The sequence below is a fragment of the Plecotus auritus genome, assembly GCF_963455305.1.
Source record: "Plecotus auritus genome assembly, chromosome: 4".
Classification (NCBI taxonomy): Eukaryota; Metazoa; Chordata; class Mammalia; order Chiroptera; family Vespertilionidae; genus Plecotus; species Plecotus auritus.
The window spans coordinates 74,561,105-74,582,078 of record NC_137775.1 but is presented as its reverse complement, the minus strand read 5'-3'; the positions used below and the strand labels follow the sequence as shown (position 1 = coordinate 74,582,078).

General features: G+C 37.7%; 1 protein-coding gene and 1 pseudogene across 2 annotated transcripts in view; both read right to left on the bottom strand.

Moving 5' to 3' along the window:
- Positions 1-20,974, bottom strand: part of EYS (eyes shut homolog) — a gene marked incomplete at both ends in the record, with an annotated part of 1,444,019 nt that overhangs the window by 1,038,940 nt on the left and 384,105 nt on the right.
- On the bottom strand, positions 12,961-17,288 carry LOC308245926 (small ribosomal subunit protein eS6-like; annotated as a pseudogene). Its single transcript has 2 exons — positions 17,283-17,288; positions 12,961-13,773 (listed from the first exon to the last, which is right to left on the bottom strand). The product of its transcript is annotated as a small ribosomal subunit protein eS6-like (transcript).

Sequence of the window (20,974 nt, the reverse complement as noted above, 5' to 3'; positions counted from 1 at the left end):
CCTCAGCTCTTTGTCCACTATGCTATTTTCTATCTACAGTCTCTATTAACAAGTTAGTCCTTGTATTTTAGTTCTCTTTATTGGATGCCAGACTTTCATAAATTATTTGTGATTCTTTCCAAAGAGACCTATATTTAACAGTTTGTTTTTTTTAAAAGAAAGGTTTTAAAACTAGAATAAAGGCGCTTAGGCTACCAGTACTAGAATTTTATTCTTTATTAATAATATAGCTACCCTGGGAAAATAACTCATCTGCTATCAAACTGTTCAAACACATTTCTTCTGTCTTAAATAGTGTTTTCCATAAAATCTCAATTTAACAACTGGGGATTTAGTCTATTACTCAAAGTTCTATCTCCAGAACTTATAATACTTAAAAATACAAAATATAATTTTCTGAGAGACTATCACAAACATAAAGATGCCAGAATATGAATATAATTCTGCTACAGATAGTTTACATGTTAGGGACAATTATATTTTTGGTCTAAAAATCAAATAATAATGAAAATGCAAGCACAGGATGAACCAAAAATCGCTTTCCTCCCCATCAGGCTTTTTCCAAAATATTTCACTTAAGGATAATATATAGTTCCTTTTCGTAGACTCAGTTTTCTAACACATTAGAAAGCTCCTAGAACTTTACATCTTCTATTGCTCAACGCTGTCTTAAACATTAGCAATTTGGTCCATTCATTTTAAAATACTTGTTTGTTAATTTAAAGTAAGAAACACTTACACAAACATTTCCCCAGGGTGTGTAACTACATAAAGCAGCACAGAGAGGTGCTCTGATTGAGCAAGGGAAGAAAAGCCCAGAACCCTGCCCTGTTAGCGTCTTAGCCACTCTCCCTCTCTACCAGCCCCTGAGGACACTCACTACAACCCCCGTGAGTCTCAAAACACAACTGGAAACCACTGATCTGTCCAATCTATTTCATTTTATAATAGAAAAATTGAACCTCTGGAGGTTAAGTAAACTGCTCAAGCTACTGTAACTAGTTAATGGTAAACTGGAATTAGAATTCATGTCTCCAAACACCCTGTCCAGTATTCCCAAAAGTAACTTAAAACAATCAATTAAAAACATCTGGCCCTATCTGGTGTGGCTCAGTGGATAGAGCATCAGCCTGCGGACTGAAGGGTCCCAGGTTCGATTCCGGTCAAGGGCATGTACCCTGGTTGCGGGCACATCCCCAGTAGGGGGTGTGCAGGAGGCAGCTGATCGATGTTTCTCTCTCATCGATGTTTCTAACTCTCTATCCCTCTCCCTTCCTCTCTGTAAAAAAATCAATAAAATGTATTTTTAAAAAAACCATCTGGTAAATTAACACATTCAGAACTATATTTTCTTAAATATACCATTATGACAACCTGAAAGTTTTGAAGCAATGTTCAAATCATGTACATTAAGTAATTCACTTAATATACGAATTCCCATGTCCTTTTTTGTCTATACTGTATATCAGAAAGTTGCTAGATGGTCTAGTAGCCACCAATACGATGCCATGAAACATCAGTGACCAATAGTAATTATCCCTGATGTTAGCATTGAAACCAACATTAATTGATTTAAAACCAATGTTATAAGCATGAAGCTTGAACATTGTTATGTATGTTCATCAAATAAAGAGTATTATTTATTTGCAGATTACCTTCAGGTTAGATGTGGGCAATGTTCATCCTCATTGAGCTTCATAGTGATAGAGAATAGAGAGAGCAAAAATCACTGCTTTGGTTGAAGGTTGCTGTCATGGGATATTTGCAGCCTTGGGATATATGCAAATCTATGTAGCCAAAGTCTTTTAAAAACCACAGTACAAAACTATTTTCTGGCGGAGTGACTCCAAGTAAAACAAGCATCTATATTAGAGAAGTAAGCGAGGCTTTCTAACATCTATAGTACAAGGAAGCACTAAAGATATAATGTAATGTTTGCCTGTTACAATAGATAGTTTTTAACTTTTGACTAAAGCTTCTTTTCAGAGTTAAAGAAACAACCTTCAGGAAATATTACACATTGTAGTGTTTCTGCATATTTTCCTTTTTTAAACCTAATTTTTTCCTAGCAATTGCAAAGAGGAATTCTAGTTAGAAGAGCACTGATTCGAGAGTCATAGTGTGAAACATCTTCATCCCTCCTGTTCTTAACAATGATTAAATGCTTTGTAAATCCGTAGACTCCAGATTCCTGATAAGAGGACTATTTTGTCTTATGGTTAACCACCATGGTTTTTACTGCAGGATGGTGAGCTACCTTTGGAGAGGAAATCAGTAATGAGAAGGGTAAAATAAGAACATAGCCACAGGTGTTGTAACCAAGAAAGCAGTAAGCACTGGGCTAGGAAAGTGTAAAAATGCTTAGAAAAGAGAGAACCTGAATAACCATAGCAATATTGAAAAAGAAAAACAAAGTTGAAGGAATCACACTAGAGGTCATAGTAATCAAAACATCATGTTACTGAATTAAAAACAGACATAAAGATCAATGAAACAGAATAGAGAGCCCAGAAATAAGCCCATGTCTTTATGGTCAGTTAATATTTGACAAAGGAGGCAAAAATGTACAATGGGGTAAAAATAGCATATTCAATGAATGTATCTGGGAAAATTGCACATATTTATTAAAAATGAAATTAGACCACTTTCTTACACCATACACAATAATAAACTCAAATTTAAAACTTAAATGGTAGACTCAAAACCATAGAAATGAAAACCACAATGAGATATTACCGCACCCCTGTCAGAATGGCTATCATCAATAAATCAAGAAACAACAAGTGTGGAAAGGGAACCCTAGTGCACTATTGGTGGGAATGCAGATTGGTGCAGCCACTGTGGGAAGCAGTATGGATTCTAATTTAGGAAAGCTAAAATGTGACTCAACTTATCTCTACAAATTTGAATCTGTCCCCAAAATCTTTGAAATCATACAATGAAACACATTTGACATTACTCAACTAACGATTCAGACGGAAGCCTTAAAGTCATGTTTCCCAAAGTAAAATTTTGCTGTTGGTCAATGGTGTTGCATGTATTTGTTGCTGTAAATTATTAATGATCTATAGAAATTCTGGCATACATGAGAAAACTCCTGTTGTGACCATCTGACATGAATGAACAGGAACAGTATGCAAGGATCAAATGCTCAACAGGTTCATGGAAGGTACGCTCTTCACCCCTGAGAAATACAAGCTACAAACTAGACCCCTAACTGGTGTGTTAGTATGTCTGTCAAAATCTAGCAAAGAAAAGAACTAATGGATTTGTTTTTGTTTCTTAAAGGTTCAACAGTCTTGATGTATTTATTTCATGAGTGAAATATAGCATATTCTATTAAAACCGCCATGCTTTGGTATTAATACTATTGATAAAAGAGACTTTGGAAGGTGGAGTCAAATGTTCTCCCCTGTTTATGTGAAGATACAAAGAGGCCATGTGGTCAACTCAACACATAAAGACAAACATCTATGACAATGTGGCTCTCTTGGGAAGCGGGTAGGGAGAAACTGTTTTCTTGACTTTTCTAGCTTCTAGAGCTTCTTCCTGATATTTTTGACTTGTGGTCCCCTTTCTTCATCTTTAAAGTTAATGTCACAGGGTGCTTCTCCTGCCTTCAAATCTCTATTTCTGTCTCCCTCTTAGAAGGCTATTTGTAATGACCTTTAGGGCCCATTGAGATAATCCAGGAAACCCATTTCATCTCAAGATCATTAATTTAGTCACATAAGTAGAGTCCCTGTTACCAGATAAAGTAACCTTCACAGTTCTAAGGATTAGGCCTGAATGTCTTTAGTGGCCATTTTCCCCTACCCACTGTCCATCTGCCTGCCCTCTGGCATTCTACACAGACAAGTAGCTGTCCAGTTAGCACAGGAATAAAAACAAAAAACAAAACAAACAAACAAACACACACACACACACACACACACACAACAAACAAACCACTTGTGGTTTTTAAATTAAATTCTATTACATTTAAAATTTTTATTCTATTATTTTTGTTTTTTCTTACATATTTCTTTTCAGTCACCTATCACTACCTCACTGCCTCTCTCTCTGTCTCTGACCACGTTCACTCCTACTTCATAACAGCCAGAGTTATCTCTAAAAATGAAGCACAACCATGTTACTGGGCTCTCAATAAGATTCTGTTAGCTGCTCTCACTGATAGGACACAATCTAAACTCTATCATTTGAAATAAATTGTTCTTCCTAGTTTGAGACCAAAGCTTCAGTCTCTTTTTAACCGACGCACATCTTTCCATTCAGCATACCACACACCGCAAACTATATCTGGAATTAACCCCACTTCAATTAAATTAACTTCAATTCTCTGCTTGGCAAGCTCCTAGTTATCATCGAGAAGGCACCTACACTTCCTGAAGGTGTTTGTTCGGACTCCAATGGAGAAGCAATGGCTGCTCCATCTTCACGTCTCCACATTCAGTCATATTCTTTTATTGCAATTGTAGTGTGGTATTTTTAAAAAAATATCACTGTGTCTCTTCCAAGTGAACCTGGGCACATCGCGTCCAGTTTGCCTTTGTATCCCCACAACTTGGCAGGAAGAAGACACTCAGCAAATGTGATTAGTTGAATGAATAAGGCCTTCAGAGGCAAGTGGGAAAAATTAGTGTGCATGGTAATAACATAATTGATGAACTCTTCCCCTCTCCTCAAGATACTACCACATACTAAACTATGTCTGTCCCCAGAAATAATCACTGGTTGAACATGAAATTAACTGCTATTTTTTAAATATAGGTTTTTCACTCATTATTCCTCTCAGAAGCAGTAAAAATATTATTTAAAACAGCGGTTTTCTACAGGTATATCAAGGCACACTGGTGTGCCATGAAAATTTTTATATTGAATTAATTAGGGTGACATGGTTAATAAAATTATTCAGGTTTCAGGTAAACAATTCCAAAACATATAATCTGTATATTGTATTGTGTGCTTACCATCCAAGTCAAGTCTCCTTCTATAACCATTTACCCCTCCTTTACTCTCTTTTACCTCTCCCCAACCCCTTTCTCTCTGTAATACCTGACTATTTAATCAAGGGCACTGACCTCTTTTTCCTTAGGTTGTCAAGTAAAAAATGGCAACAGCCAATACTATATTCCTATTATTTTTGTCAGATTGGCAAGAAATATATTTTTTGGGTGCTGCAGAATTTGAATAATTAGTTTATGTGTGTCATGAGATGAAAAGGTTGAAAATCGCTGATTTAAAACACCTGCTGAAATATACATTTGACTTAATGCTTGTTTGAGATTTAAAACTGGCAAATGTTACATTTGTTATATACCTTTTTTGCTGCCTTGCAAATTATGATGACTTTATATTTTCAAAAACTCTTTTTCCTAAATGAATAATCTTGCTAATTCTGCTGCTAAAACTTACTCTTTCAAAATATATTTATATGAGTTCCTTCATTTACATATTAAATAAAGGAACACATTTACAGATTTTTTTGATGTTAAAACTTCTGTATACTCACCAAAATATACCCCTCTCAAGTCAATCTCTCTTTTTGAATTACCTTAATCAAGGGAGGTGGGGTGGGCTGCTGCTTGGCTTTGCACAGAGGCTTGAAACAGTATTTTTTTCCTAGAAAATAAAATAACCATGTCACTAAGGCTACCCTGCTTAGCTTCTCAAATTCTACATGCCAGAGGCTGGTTTCTTAGTTCACATTTATTTTCTTTACTAGTCAGCTTCACGATCTGTTGTAGGCACCGTGTTGTACCACTCAGAGCCTCCTTTATATCTGGAACTCTCCTAACCCTGGCTGTCTGGAGCACTGGCAGTTGACAGTCCAGAGCTGCATCCTTCCATGGGATTTGTACTTGCCTGAAGGGAGCTGCCTTGCCCAGTGTTATAAAACCCCCTTCCCTCCCCCAAGATTCCACATCCAATAATTGTTTTATACAGAGGTACAAGGACCCAAGCCCCGTGGTCTAACTTGAGACATCTCTAAAGGGGCACTTTCCGTGGGATTGCCTAAGATTTCTGTTACAATCACCTCACAGCTCACATGTCTGTCTGCCCATGTCTCTTTTCTTTATTCCCTCACAGACACTTCTCCCAAAGTATTTTACAATAAATATCCATATGAAAATCTCATCTTTTAGACAGTTACCTGGGGATCCCACCTACAAGAATTGGAGCCAAAAGTGGGTTAGCATGAGGTAGACTGTAAAATGGAATTTTGGAGCTGTGAGTCAACTGGCAAAGAGAACTCAGTGGTTGAGTGTATGGGTGTCCCAGAGCATCACGTAGCAGTGCCAGTATTAAAGCCTTTCCAGTGGTCGGCAAACTCATTAGTCAACAGAGCCAAATATCAACAGTACAACGATTGAAATTTCTTTTGAGAGCCATTTTTTTAAAACTTAAACTTCTAACGCCACTTCTTCAAAATAGACTCGCCTAGGCCGTGGTATTTTGTGGAAGAGCCACACTCAAGGGGCCAAAGAGCAGCATGTGGCTTGTGAGCCGCAGTTTGCCGACCACAGCCTTAGACCAACTGGGAACTGGGTTGGGATACTGACAGGAGAGAATGCACTGGAGAGTAGGGTGTCACAGGCACTTGGGAGGTTTAGCAGAAGTAGAAATCATAGGAACAACAGAATAAGATGGCATTGAAAAAGACAAAGGAAAATTAGGATGAATAATCGTCTTTAAAGACTGAGAGTTGGGAGACTTCTTTAAAAGGTTATAAAGAAAAAAAAAAGGTTATAAAGAGACTCTCATCTCCTGCAGTTGGAGAATTGTAAAACCTGAGAAGCAGGAGCAGGATTTAATTATAACAGCAGGGGTGCTCAAATCCCTCTGGAACACAAAAGAAGTATAAGAAAGGAAGTCACCTCTTCCCTGTTTGAAGAGGACACAGAGATCACTATCTTCCAAGAGAACATTCAACTGCTCTCCCCCAGAATTTAGCACCATATGTTGGGAGGTACAAAGATTACATGACCTGACTTTCAGATCACTTCATAAAAGGTAGGTACAATGGTGCCAAGAGTGGCGTATCAAGAGGACCAGTGGAATCTCACCTTGCTGCCACTCAGTTTGTGACCCCAGATGTTACATAAAGCCTTTAAGTCTCCTAGTATGTAAATCACTACAGGATGTTGCAGTGATTACTTAATGAAAATGCACCTGTTACTTCAGTACAGTTGTTATTGTATAATAAGAATTCAACACGTGGTAACCACTGATATTAGCATTAGGTATGACAGAGCTTATGTCTATGTAATTAATTTATTGTCAAAAACCCACTTTCCCAATTCACCTCTAATTTACATGAATCTAAATTAAATTAATGAGTGATTGAGAAGAATTGAAGGATGAAAATATATGCATTTTAATTATTAAATATCTTCCATATAATAAGCATTTAAAATATATAATATTATATAATAAATTAGAGGCCTGGTGCATGAATTTGTGCACCAGTGGGGTCCCTCAGCCTGGCCTGTGGGGATTGGGCCAAAACCAGCAGTCTGACATCCCCCAAAGGGTTCCGGAGTGTGAGAAGGCACTCTGCAAAGTTGCTGTCGCTCGGCAGCTCCTGTGTTGAGCATCTTCTCCCTGGTGGTCAGAGTGCATCATAGCTACTGGTCAATCAGCCGGTCAGCCGGTTGGCCAGTCGCTTAGGCTTTTATGTATACAGATATGAATCAAACTTTATATATATGTATAAACATATATACTGAATATATGTAGTTATTTTTATAGGAGGCTAAAGTAATTAAGTATAAAAACTCAATTTTCTTTGACAAAATACCCCCGTCGGAAACTCAGCCTTTCATAAATAAGTCTATAAAAATAGCATCTTGTTCATTCACTTAACAGGTAGTATTTACTGACTCCCTTCTATGTTCTAGGCATTAGGTACTAAGTATACAAAGAACAAGAAATAAGATCAGATCACCACTCTGAGATACAATATCCTGAGGCCCATAGTTTCTTAGAAAGACGTGGAGAGGGGGTAAATCATGCACACACACCCACATGCACACGCACACACACAAATGTGTGTAAAATCACCACAGTCTGTGGAGTTGAGAGAAATAACAATTGGCATTGAGAGTGCTTCAACACTTATATAACAAAAAAAATAATTTAGTTTAGTGGCTCATGTTTGTTTGTTTTTTATCACTCTTTATAGTAAAGACAGTTTATTTCTCTCTGTCTGTAAGAATCATGAGGGAAGAGATTGTGTATTGTTTACCAGTCTTCAATTCAGAGCACACTATTTTTAGCCTGGATTGCATTTGAAGGAGTGTATAAACTAATCTTGCAAACCAAACTGAGAGCTAATCACAGTAATTCATGAAACATTTATTTACTGAGGACAGTGCTAAATCCTGTTTTTAGGTCTTGAACAAATTGTAGATTGAAGTACAGAACCCAAATGATAAAAATAGATTATTTTTCAATATTACCTAATTTTTTCATAATTTCCACATTTAAATTGAACCTATCATTTCAAAGTGAAAACGATGAGATACTCTTTTGTTTTATCTAAACATAGATATGTAAAATTAGAATATGAGACATAATAAAGTATATAGAAAATTAATTCCTCTTTTCTTCTCAGGATCAAATCAAGTTTTATATAATACTAGAGGCCTGGTGCATAAAATTCATGCACATGCGGGTGTCCCTCAGCCCATCCTCCACCCTCTCCAATCTGGGACACCTCGAGGGATGTCCGATTGCCCGTTTAGGCATAATCCCAGTAGGATCGGGCCTAAACGGGCAATCAGACATCCCTCTCACAATCCAGGACTGTTGGCTCCCAACTGCTTGCCTGCCTGCCTTCCTGATTGCCCCTAACTGCTTTTGCCTGCCAGCCGGATCACTCCCTAACCCAGCCGTGGGCAAACTACGGCCCACGGGCTGGATCCAGCTGTTCTATCCGGTTCTCTTGCTCTCCCCTCCACTCCTTTACTTTGAATTTATATTAGTTCACACAAACACTCCATCCATGCTTTTGTTCCGGCCCTCCAGTCCAGTTTAAGAACCCATTGTGGCCCTCGAGTCAAAAAGTTTGCCCACCTCTGCCCTAACCACTCCCCTGACAGCCTGATTGATGCCTAACTGTTCCCCTGCCAGCCTGATTTCCCCTAACTGCCATCCCCTGCAGCCCTGTCCCCCCCAACTGCCCTCCCCTAAGACCTGGTCCCCTCGCCAACTGCCCTCCCTTGCAGGCCTGGTCCCTCCCAACTGCCCTCCCCTGCAGGCCTGGTCCCTCCCAACTGCCCTCCCCTGCTGGCCTGATTGCCCACAACTGCCCTCCCTTGCAGACCTGGCCCCTCCTAACTGCCCTCCCCTGCTGGCCATCTTGTGGTGGCCATCTTGAGTCCACATGGGGGCAACCATCTTTGACCACATGGGGGCAGCCATCTTGTGTGTTGGAGTGATGGTCAATTTGCATATTACTCTTTTATTAGATAGGATAGAGGCCTGGTGCACGGGTGGGGGTCAGCTGGTTTGTCCTAAAGAGTGTCCTGGATCAGGGTGGTGATTCCCTTGGGGTATGGGGTGACCTGGGTGAGGGGCCTGTGGTGGTTTGCAGGCTGGCCACGCCCCCCGGCGACCCAAGCGGAGGCCCTGGTATCTGGGATATATTTATCTTCTATAATTGAAACTTTGTAGCCTTGAGTGGAGGCCAGGGCAGGACAGGAAGCTTGGCTTCCTCCATCGCCAGGGGCAACCCAAGCCTCCTGCTCTCTCAAGCTCCATGGCTGCCGCCATTTTTGTTGGGATTTATTTATCTTCTATAATTGAAACTTTGTAGCCTTGAGCGGAGGCCAGGGCCAGCCAGGGTGTGTGGGAAGCTTGGCTTCCTCCATTGCCAGGGAAACCCAAGCCTCCTGCTTGCTCTGTAGCCACAACCATCTTGGTTGGGTTAATTTGTATACTCACTCCTGATTGGCTGGTGGGCGTGGCTTGGGTGTAGCGGAGGTAGGGTCAATTTGTATGTTTCTCTTTTATTAGTGCAGATAAAATGTAGAGAACAAACATACATTGAGGAAAGTATTTTAACAGTAGCATGAAAAAGCATTTTTTTCACTTTATATCATCAAATTACATACAGGGTGGGGCAAAAGTAGGTGTATAGTTGTTCAGATGGAAAATAATACAATAATGAATAAATAATAATATAAGAATAAATGGTGTTTTGTGCACTCACAACTATAACCCTACTTTTTTTCCACTCGATATATGAGCTTTTTAAGAATCCATAAGGATTCATATGTACATAAGCAAAATATTTACTTTATTTACCTATATAATAAAAGGCTAATATGCAAACCTACTGAATGGCAGAATGACCAGTCGCTATGATGCACACTGACCACAGGAGCTGACCCTTGGTGGTCAGTGTGCTCCCACAGGAGAGTGCTGCTCAGCCAGAAGCCGGGCTCATGGCTAGCAAGTGCAGCAGTGGTGGCGGCAGCCTCTCCCGCCTCTGCAGCAGTGCTAAGGATGTCCAACTGCCGACTTAGGCCCACTCCCTGCACTGTCATTCGGACATCCCCGAGGAGGGCTCCTGGACTGCGAGAGGGTGCAGGCCGGGCTGGGGGACCCCCGCCTGAGTGCATGAATTTTGTGCACCAGACCTCTAGTTTATTTATATTAAACAATAGTCTTAAGGAACAGTCACATTGATTCAGAAAATGTATACATATCCTAAAGCACAAGCAACAGAAAACAGATTCTAGCTAAGTAATCTAAAGCAAGAAAAATATGACACAAAATAGACTCATTTGAAGATTGCTGGGTTGGTTAACTTACATAAATTAAGGAAAAAATAAAAGCCTGTTAATGTCAAATCTAAAGCAACTCCTATGATCTCAAGGGGTGGCTAGAGCTGAATCCCCTGAGGTGCATATTATAAATGATGGATTCCTGGGCCCCAGCCCAGAATTACTGAATCAGCATATTGGGAGATGGCCTCCAAAAATCTTCTTTTTAACACCATCATGAAAGATACCTATGCCCTTTAACATCTGTCATTGGAGTGACTCTGCTCTAATATTCCAAATGCTAGTTTTTCAATAAAAGTGAAAAATTTCTGGAAGAGAGAACTGTGTTTTCTTTTCTCAACCTGCAGAACAGTCTATGCACTCTTTTTCTTTATATGATACATATTACATTCTACTTTAAATTGCTATTATTTGTGTAACATCACTCTGTTATTTTCCTAAAATTTGAAAGCTTATTGAGGCTTAGCAATATTATTTTCTGAGTCTGTGTATATCCCACAGCAAAAATAATAAAATGTTTTAGTGTATAAATCCTTAAAAATTGTGAATTGAATTAAATGAAAATGACTTCATATACAAGGGTGATAGTTTTGTGGGTAAGAGTATTAGGTTAACATTTTGGTGTGTGTGTGTGTGGCTTTAAAATTATTAAAATTAATTCTAAAGTTTACTACTCAATCCAGTTCATATAAGAGAAAAATAAAACCTCAGAAGGCTAATAGCTAAATTTACTGGAAACCAGTTTTCCAAAGAATAAAAGGCAGAATCAATGATTTTGTCTCTCATATATTTCTGTAAAATATTCCAAGTACCAAACCTTTTAATTCTCTAAAAACAGCATTTGAGACTGATTAGGTAGGGAGCTACACACATTTTATTATAATTTAGCTGCTCTCTGGATATCTGAGTTTTCTAAGTCTGATTAAAATTGTACCATTTATTGAATAAGACATAACAATGATAATTTGGTTTCTGACATTGCCCATCTGTATTAGTTTGTGGGCAGGAAGCAGCTCTCCTTATAAAAGAGTACATGACTAGAAATAATATATAATTCAGGACTCAAAGCAACAATGAATCCACTTTGTGAAGTAACTTAAGAAACATTTCCCAAGAGGAAAGATTTCTGGACTTTGTAAATTGTATGCTTTTATAATAAGTGAGACAGATATACCTATTAGGATATTTTTTTATTTTAATTTTTTCTACCTACTATTGCAATTCCAACTTATTCCACATATATCAAATTCACAGGAATTGTTTTCCTTAAAACAAAACAAAACAAAACAAAAACACCTCAAAGAACTAATCATTAAGCAATGGTCATTTACTACAAACATGGTTAAGCTTAAGTAGATATTGCATATAAATGAAGGGCTAATGGAATCAGTGAAATGTCATAGTGAATTTCTGTATCTTTTGCTGGATGAGTTCCTAAAAATCCCTTCTTTTGATTTTCCTATCTCATATATTTTTTAAAATTTGTTAATCATAACATAATCATTCAGTAATATTTATACTTAAAATTGATTTTATGTTAAATATTAGAGGCCCGGTGCATGAAATTTATGCACAGGAGGCGTCCCCTCAGCCCAGCCTGCACCCTCTCCAATCCAGGACCCCTTGGGGGATGTTCGACTGTTGGTTTAGGCCCGAGGGATCAGGCCTAAACTGGCAGTTGGACATCCCTCTCACAATCCGGAACCACTGGCTCCTAACTGCTCAGCTGCCTGCCTGCCTGCCAGATCACCACTAACTGTCCCCCCTGCTGGCCTGCTCACCTCCAATTGCTCCCCCCTGCCAGCCTGGTCACCCCTAACTACCCCCCTGCCAGCCTGGTTTCCCCTCACTGCCCCCCTCTGCTGGCCTGGTTGCCCCTCATTGCCCCCCTCTGCTGGCCTGGTCACCCCACGCAGCCTGTTCGGTTGTTCATTCGGTTGTTTTGGTTGTGAAGGTCGCTTAGGCTTTTATATGTATAGATTTACTCAATTGGACTAAATATTGCATTAAAACTTGGGCATATTTATGTTATTAGAAACTTTTTTAGAAACAAATTTGATAAAACATTTTAAGCTATATTTTAAGTAACATCTATGGATACATAATTGCATTAATTCAAGTAATATATTTTTGTTTGTTCTTATTTATTTATTACTCTTAGAAAATCTCATTTTTGACTGGACTCAGAGGTAGATGTAGAAACTCTCAGAGAGGACAGCCTATGTCTCTTGGCAATCTGTTCCTGGCGTTTTTCTTTGGCCTCCTTGCTTCTTTTAGCCAAAAGTTCAGCATACCCTGCAGCATCTTCTCTACTTTTCTTAGTATGTTGTTTCTTCAGAGCAATACGCCAGTGTTGGTGTGGCAGGATGCATGGAGTAACAAGACTGAATCTTGAGTGCTTTGGTCCGAGGATTCTTAGTTTCTTTGTTTAGGATTTTCTCACAACATATTGACAGACATCATCTTCTTTAGAGAGAGTGAAAGTGTGTGGACTCTGCTAGCTCTTTTGGGCCCCAGGCGATGAGGCACAGTGGTATCAGTGAGACCGGGAATATCTTTTTCCCCTTCTTTTACAATGACTAAGTTGAGAACACTGAGATTGGCACCCACATTCAATCCCAATCAGATTTGCGCTTTCTCTCTCTAGTTCTCCTTGGTCTGTAACAGGAATGACCCTTACTCAGCAGCAGGCAGACATGGCCATGGGTCAACCCACCCAGCTTCATGAGGAAACCTTGTTTGTCATCTCCACCACTGATCTGAACCTCATAACCCTTCCACTCTTCACCCAGAGTATCAGGAGCAATTCTGTGGCCATACGCTTCTCAAAGAAGGTACGGAGTTTGCGTTCATCATCCACTTCAATGAGTTTCTGACAGCCAGGGACTGGGAAAGAGATCTTCAGCTTTATCCTGAAGCAGCTCACTGACTCAGAGGCACCACAAAAAAGAGGCCAGTTCAAATGATATTTTAAAATAAACTACACAAAGAGAAAATAATATTTGCTATCTTTATACGTATGAAATAAATTAATTATAGAGATACACATGCAATTTAAATGTAAAGAAAAAGAACTGAGAACTTGTTATGATGCAAGAAGCTGTCAAATTGGACATGTTCAGTTATAATGAACAGCTGCTTTTTTGGGGACATTTCTTGGCAGGGTTTTAAAAATCAGTATGCAATGAATATAAAATGAGGCATGCTCAGAGTGGCATGGCTTATAATTTTATAGCATTGGAGTATTTTATAATGCAAAGCCCTATTTTTAGTAGAACCATCTTTGGCAACTAGTATTTATTATACATTATGAAAGCCATCTTCATTCACGTGGAGACAAAAGAGAGCTATGATTCTGTCACCAATGTGTTTCAATAATTATATGAAATAGCCAATGGAAATTAAAATGAGATAGAAATAAATATCCTTACATATGTCAATAAAGCTATGTTAATATATTAATTAATAGCACAATCTCAAAATTGTGGTGAACTTGGCAGGACTGATGTAGGTAGATAGCTGGATGACTATTTTCTGTGGAAAAGAAGAGAAATCATGATGACCTTCCTGAAGTCAACTAATGGATTAAATATCATTGGCAGATACATTGTAAATATCATTGGCAGATACATTGTAAAATTGGACCAATTTTTTTTGCCTTTTAGGCATAAAGAAGAAATGTCTCTCTGAGCCTTGCCTTAGAAAGATTGAAAGCTGTTGCACTAGAGTTGATATAAGGTCCTAGGAAAGCACCTACATCTTGACTGGCTGTATAGAATAGTGAAGAACATTCACTGTTGACAATATATGGTAGCAAAGAATCCAGGTAGCAAAGAATCTCACAGTGATGTTAAAGGTGAGAACATTACTATGGTGCAGGAAAGCAAATTTGAATCAGGGCATATGCAAAAGGAGAAATCAAAGCCAACCCCAGAGCAGATGCAAGAAGAAATTCAAAATTTCTTCTAGATCACACAAAAACCTAATGGCTGCGATTCTCAAATGTTAGTGCTATTGGAATAATGTGGACGGCTTATTAAGGTATTTGGGCCCCACTCTAGAGCTTTTGATTCAATAGGTCTGAGATGGGGCCTAAGAATTTGAATTTCTACAAAGTTCCCAAGTGATGTTAATGCAGCTGATTGAGGGACCACATTTTGCCTTATTAGGATATTATGACCTTATCAATAAATAAAATAATAGAAATAAAATTAAAAGCAGTGCATTTTCCACAATTGAGATAAACATGCTACTAATATTTACATATGTTTATATATGTACATATATGTATATAAATATATAAGAATATATATTGGAGGTGAGACAAAGAAATCAGAAAATGATGAAAAACTATTTGATTATGTGGAAGGAGCTTAAAAATGGACATTAGCTACAGTTGGGAGCTTTTCAAGGTTTCCAAGAACACCTAGATCAGAGAACATACCCTGGAAGCATCTAACTGCAGTTAAGAGTGAAAGCAAAGATCAGTTATTGATAAGTAGGTGCTGGGCACCCAAGTGTACCAGCAATGGAGTAAGATACATTAATGAGGATGAGGAAAATTGTTAATTCATGAAGACCAAGGTCAAAATATTGAGCAAATTGTTATTGGTAATATATACAAAATGAAGGACTCCTTTTGTTATGCAACACTGTATAAGTATTGTTTAAGCAATATAATCTCCAGAATACTAAAGAATATTTTCAAAGATATACAATAACCTAGATTAACTCATGAGCATCTCATGAGCATGGATTAACTACAATTTTGAAATTTCCTAAAGTGGCCATGTCTTGGGCCATAACAAATTATTTTCAATAGATGAAGTCAACAACATTGTGGGCATTACTATGACATAGCATCATAGTAAGAGCCACAGAGTCTTCATGGACACCACCAAACCCTTTGGTCCAAGGTGATTGTGTATTGTAGACAATTCTCTAAGTAAAATAAATGATACATTTTCTATTACTGAAATTTTAAAAAATAACAGGGAGATGTTTTACTCTGGAATGAGAAATATAGATAATATAGATAATATGCTGTAAGCTTATTTTTTTCCTCTATACCAAATATGGCAATGCTAAAATTTACTATAATTTTAACATGCTACAATAATGTGCAATGACTATGGAGACATGATCTTAGTTTAAATCCTACCTTATTCCCTCAAGGCACTAAAAATAGCAGGAAATTTTCAGAGGGGCCAAGTAAAAGCTAGCTCATAATAGAATATATGGCTGTTTTCATGAAATGGCCCAGAATGTGTGTATGATGATATTTTAAATTAGTCTGTAGCCTCAAGATAATTCTCCTGAATGTCATAATAAATATATCATACATTCCTTTATATAATGTATTTTATGATGCATTATTAATGGCACATGAGTATTTAATGCATATTTTAATAATTAGTAGCTGAATTCATATTACAAGATGTCTGATGGTATCTAGTAGAGTTGCTTTTATGCAGCTTCATTAATGTGTATATTTTAATATGTCCTAATTTCTTTTATATTAAAAGGAGACAGGTTTATATGTATAATATGCTTTGTTAAGTTTTATGAATTAGACAATATAAAAATATCAAGGGGAAAATAGATGCAAGATTATTAGCAATGTCCAACTGAATGGGAGGAAGCATTTTAAAGTTTTATAAAATTTATGACTTCTCAATAGGCCTAAAACTTTGCTAACTTGGAGCTAGTTTCTAGTCTTCAATTTCATTAAAACATACCTGGGAAATGGTCTATTTGAGCGAGTTAAACCAAAAATTACTTGAGCATCACAATACCCTTAATTTAGAACTTAATATCTTAAAAGCCAATAGGACTTTATAGGTCAATCCAGTTCTCATTGCAAAAAAACAAAACAAAACAAAAACAGAAAAATCAAGAGCCAGATAATTTAGGAGATGACATCTGTTGTTCATAGAATTAAGTCAGAAAGGTTTGATGAATGAGTCAATAATTACAAAACGTCCTAAAGTCACAAAGCTCGTATTTCTGAAGAAAAATAAAACCAGCAAAAAACAAATAAAACACCCCTGAATTTCAGAACATGGCCCTTTCTGCTACACTCAGCTGACTAATTCAGGAGTGAATTATTTTCACTTTTGCAATTACATTTCTTCAGCAAATAATTATTGAGCACTTATTTTAACCCAGGTAGTTTCCTAGAATCTGTAGATTCAAAGACGAATAGTTAACAACCCTGATCCTAAAGAAGCTTGCATGGAGAAAAATGAGGACAGTGAAAATGAATTAGAAGGCAATGTGGTAGAGCAAAGGAAGAACTAAACCCCATGAAAAGATAAAACTTTAGTCAGATTTTGTTACACTTCTATTCAATTCAAAGTCCTTCATTGACATCCTCTCTCATAGTCAAAAACAAAGTATTTATAATAGCCAATCATAAATATTCAATTCTCTACCTTCTTTCTGAACTCATCCCTTCTTGACCATATTTTGCATTCTAGCCACACTCACCTCCATTTCTATTGATTGCCAGTCCAAACACACTCAAACATTTGACACATGCTCTTTCCTTCAACTTGACCACCTTTCCCACAGATACTCAGGTGTAACACTCTCTCACTTTTTTTTCAGATCTTTGCTTACATATCACTCTTTAACTTTTCCTGATCACATCACATAAATATCAATAACTTCTATTACAATCTATATATATAAAAGCCATCTATATATATAAAAGCCAAGCGACCGGAATACAGGAACGACCAGAACGACCAGAACGACCAGAACGACTGGTCGCTATGACTCTCACTGCGGCGGCCAACTGGCCTGATCAGGGCCCAATCGGCACCCCTCAACCTCCCGCGGCTCCTCCTCCCAGCCGGTCCAGCCCCGATCAGCCCCCCCCCCCCACAACCCTGATTGGGGGTGGGGCAGGCTGGCCAACCTCCCACATCCCACCACCCCCCACACTGGCCTGACCCTGATCAGGCCGGCCGGACCCCACCTGTGCACGAATTCGTGCACTGGGCCTCCAGTATCTATATACTTACTCATATTGCCCAGGAAACTGAAGCACAGAAAAATGATATACTTAGCCCAAACTTACAGAATTTATACATGGTTGAGAAACAATTTGAATACAGCTTCAGACCCAAGATCTGAATCACTTTATTATACTGCCTCAATAATAGTGGAATCCAAAGAAATGGAAGAAATATTGCAGACCATTTTAAAGAGATTCTCTCAAAAGGGTTTCCTTTTTTGGCTTCAGGCTAGAAGAGAATGATAGGAGGTATAATGGAGCAAAGGGGGAGTTGTGAGTGACTGAAGGAGGAGAGGAGCCTTGCCAGAGCTGTGGTCAGTGTTACCAGTAGCAGTGTCACACACACACACAAATAGAAAAATAAATAAGTAAATAAATAAATAAATAAATACATACATACATACATACATACATACCTTTTAAACCAGGCAACTATGGATTTCAGTAATATCAGGCCACGAAAGTACTTACAGCAAAAGCAAGGAAAACAGAGAAGAGGAAGAGGACCAAGTCAGCAGCAGTAATTGTCCTTTCCAATCATTTTATTGGGTAGCATTTATACTTAATAAATTAACAACTTTTTGGCCAAACCACCAGACACAATTATTAATAGTAATATTCTTTTTGTATGTGACTTACACAGAATCTTGTTTCAGCTCTGCAGTAACAAGATCTACATTTATTTGGGAAATCTTTTAAAAATTATGACATTTAGCATTGCCAGGGAAATGGATGTCTAGCATAAATCTATTAAATAAATAGATATCATAGATTAAATTCTTCTTATTTTATAACATTATGAACTTCATGTCAGTATTATTTTTCCTTCACATTGATAATCTGGCTCTTTAAAAAGATAAATTGTTCATATTATACTTCATCTTTTGATTTACTTACAGAATGCAACCAAATAGGAATTAACTTTAAAAGAGGTCATCCATGAGTAAAATGTCAACAGAATTGTTATGCTGCCTAAACAGAATAAAGTACAATATGAAGTAAGAGTGACTTAATTAATTTAATTTGTCTCAGTAGAGCGCACTTTTTGTGAAAATGTTGAAAAAGATAGATAACTGCATTGTGACAATTAATCTACTCATATTTGAGTGTGACTATAAGAAATGAGAAAGCATATGAGCTATCTATGTCAGAATAAATAGATAAAACATACACATTCTTGTGCCGCGCCAGCACGGCCAGGTTCAGTGAGCCTGAGATGGGGGTGGTGAAGGATTAAGAAAAGACAGACAAGAGAAGAAAGCTGGGGCTGGTGGGATGCTGTCCTCTCTGATGGAGAGGCAGTGCCACGTCCTGCAAGCCGAGTATTTATTTTATAGTCAGATTCCATGAGGCAAAGTAAGGGCGTGGTTCTCGTGGTGCATTACATGCACCCGATCAAGCTTTGTTTACTTGCTGCATCTCCCACAGCCTATATCACTTAGCCACGTGGGACCACAGGTTCAGACCATAAGGTCAAGCTTACAACTATAGCCTTTGGCTACAATTTGCTAGGAGGTCTTTGCCCTCCAAGCTGGGACCTGCATGTGGCTTTGCCACGCAAGGACCGTGCCCTCTCATTAGTCTGAGGCTTGAACCTGTCCAACCCTGTAGCAGCTCTCCACATACACTCATTCCTTCGGGGCTTCATCAGCATTCTCACACACAGAAATTGTACTTTAGAGGGTCACAAATATGACCGTCCCAACATAAAAAAGGATAAAAATTAAACACACACACAAAATTGGTGTCCACAAATTTTAAATCATTATATAAAAGTTATTCTAATGGGACTATGAAGCACACTTAATTCCTCCATTTTTTTCTTTCCCTTGTGCTTGCTGTTCTATGTTAATGAGGTTACTGTTTTCCACCAGATCTTGGTTATTTTTTTCTAAATTTAAAACTATTTGGGATAATTTCTCACTGTGTGGGACTAGATGAGACAAGCTCTCATTACTTTGTCACTTTTACCCAGCAGCATATTAGACACAAGGTAGAGGACCTTAGTACTTAGACAACTAAGAAAGCAGAAAAATATAGCTATGTCTACAGCATGCAGAATCTACCAACCTCAGGATTTTTTTTTTATGTTACAATCTGGCCTGGATTTACCACATATCCTGATTATTTAAAAGAAGATGAACATTTTGATTCTTACATGAAATTTTCCTGAAATTAAATTCTAAGAGATAATTCAAACATAAATTATTACAGACCAACTAATGGGAAACAAATATAAAGGCATTTGAGGCCATATTTATTCCCTGGGCCTCCAGTAAGTCATTCTTGTTCTTCATTTTTCAATCATGTAGAGGGAGAGACGGCATCACTCTGGACTGATAATCCTACTAAACAACTTACTTTCTGAGTAGATGGGTTATTGGACTATCAATATAAAACTCAAAGATATGAGATATGTGAGAATATATTTCACAACAATGTTGTGAAGCAGGGTATTCTGGTTATGTTGTTTTGGTAGTAAGATAGCTCAGCACTCTATGTATTAATCAATTTTAATATACAAAAAAAGACAATGAAATTTGAAAACAAAATAATATTTAGCTAACATTGTCAGAAGAGTCATGATTTTAAGTTGAAAATGAATATGCTTTGTTATAAACTTATTTACAATGGATTTATAAGATGATCTGCACAGTTCAGAAATCTGTACTACATTTGCTTCTTATAGTGCCCAGGATCTATTTTTCTGTTTGACTTTTTCTGCTTAAATCAGATTTTATTCTCATCCAGTCTAACTCTCTTATTGTAGCAAAAAGAGTTTCTGGTAACAGAAAAATACATATTTTCTAGCAACTGAAAACTTCAGATTTTCAAGAAATTTTGAGATCCTCCCTTTAACAGCCAAAAGTTAATACATGAAATATATATTTAAAAATTCATGGGATTTATAATGTATAAGATTTTAAAAAAAGAGTAGATATTGGGTCCTCCATTGACATTATACTTATTAATTTTCTGGTGCAGTCTTTCACATATATGTGACAAGAATTATCTTGCTTTCTGAATATGCAGGACAGATCTTATATAAATTGATCTAGTTACTGGCAATTGATCTGATGCAATCACAGGTCATCACTGAGAGCAAAAGCAGATGTCCACTAAGACAACCTTTGTCAAAATGTGACAGGAGCCTGTGAAA